The sequence below is a fragment of the Cervus canadensis genome, chromosome 31 (assembly GCF_019320065.1).
Source record: "Cervus canadensis isolate Bull #8, Minnesota chromosome 31, ASM1932006v1, whole genome shotgun sequence".
Taxonomy (NCBI): domain Eukaryota; kingdom Metazoa; phylum Chordata; class Mammalia; order Artiodactyla; family Cervidae; genus Cervus; species Cervus canadensis.
The window spans coordinates 32,445,897-32,447,777 of NC_057416.1; the positions used below are offsets into that span (position 1 = coordinate 32,445,897).

The following is a 1,881-nucleotide window of genomic DNA, read 5'->3' on the forward strand; positions in this document are numbered from 1 at the left end:
ACCCTTATGGCAGAAAGTGAAGAGGAACTAAAAAGCCTCTTGATGAAAGTGAAAGAGGAGAGTGAAAAAGTTGGCTTAAAGCTCAACATTCAGAAAACTAAACTCATGGCATCCGGTCCCATCACTTCATGGCAAATACATGGGGAAACAGTGGAAACAGTGGCTGACTTTGTTTCTTTGGGCTCCAAAATCACTGCAGATGGTGATTGCAGCCATGAAATTAAAGACGCTTACCCCTTGGAGTAAGTTATGACCAACCTAGACAGCATATTAAAAAGCATAGACATTACTTTGTCAACAAAGGTCCTTCTAGTCAAGGCTATAATTTTTTCAGTATTATGTATATGTGAGAAATGGACTATAAAGAAAGCTGAGCGCAGAAGACTTGATGCTTTTGAACTATGGTGTTGGAGAAAACTCTTGAGTATTTTAAATTTAAAAATATATTTGTACATGGTTCATGCATTGATGGAGAGGTCATAAACTGTAATCAATATTAAATAATAAACAATGAATGAGAATAAAAAATTGCAAAGAAAAACATGTATCATGCTCTCAAGTTTATATAATAGCATAATATACTCCTATCCACAAATAAATAAGTGACAGAAAATGGTTGGAAATTTAAAAATAGAAAAATATATATAACCTTAAAATTCTTAAAGATTCTCCTTAAATGAAGAGGTAGAATTAATGAAAAAATAAATAAACTGAAGTAGCTCAGATTCCCAATGTCAAAACTTGATTTCTAAGAAGAAGGTAAAACAGAACATTTGGTGAGACAGACTAAGGAAAATGAGAAGGAAGAGATGTACTGTTAGAAGTGAGACTCACACAAATGCAGAATGGTCAATAGAATCTGAATTCCAGATATCATCCTTTAGTAGAAGAACTGCCTTTTAGCTTTCTGAATAGTGCCTTTAGGTGAACATCAGATTTTAGTTTAATTTTGTTTTATCTTAGAAGGGAACTTGCTTTGTAGTCTTTAATTTTCCTTTTATTTTCTCTGGAAACTGTAAAATAAGGAACGATCAGAAAACTCAAATTTCTTCAAAGTTTACTCAACATTTCTAAATGTAATCATTTTAAGTGAAAATTTGTTTATGAGACTTTAATGCTAATAACTAATGCTCTCATTTTGCAGTAGATTTATAATCCTAGAGTTTATGTAACTTGGATTATGATTTATTCTGTCATATGTTCCAAGATTGAAAAAAGATAACTGTAATAGTACATCTCTGTAGAAGTGGAGATATACAGTTTGTTTTTGTTAATTTTAGTCTCTTAGACATTTCTGACTGTTTGGAGACTCCATGGACTGTGGCCTGCCCGGTTCCTCTGTCCATGTGATTTCACAGACAAGAAGACTGGAGTTGGTTGCCATTTCCTTTTCCAGTATATGTAATTTTGATACATGATATCATCCCTGTTTATATGAAAGAGTACATATTTTTTAAAATTAGGACTTTTGGCTTTCAGAGATTTGAAATATCTAATAATTACTTTTTCTCTGAATCCTTTGCTATAGGTCACCTATTCCATCCAAATTGCCAAGAAAACATACACTCTCCCACTTGAAAAACAGTAAGTGGACATTCTTCTTTTCATAGAGTTGTTTTCAGTTTCTTACGTTTTTAATGGCTTCCTATAACTGAGTCTACATTAAAGCCTAAACATTTAAAGGCATGAGTATTTTATTTAGCATGTTGTCTTCTTGTTAATTCATGTCAGATTAGACTTTTGAGTCATTATCATTAGATTTTAAGTCTAATATTCAGATTCAATGATAATGATATAAATATTGGAGCATATGAAATACATGAACATCATTTTATGTAACTCCTTACTTTTAATTACATTACAATTATAAATGAACTAATG

At 31.6% G+C, this 1,881-nt stretch overlaps 1 protein-coding gene across 1 annotated transcript in view; it reads right to left on the reverse strand.

The window, feature by feature from the left end:
* The window catches only part of LOC122432421 (A disintegrin and metallopeptidase domain 3-like), a 68,068-nt gene that overhangs the window by 60,720 nt on the left and 5,467 nt on the right, over window positions 1–1,881 (reverse strand). The gene's annotated exons all lie outside the window — the stretch shown is intronic.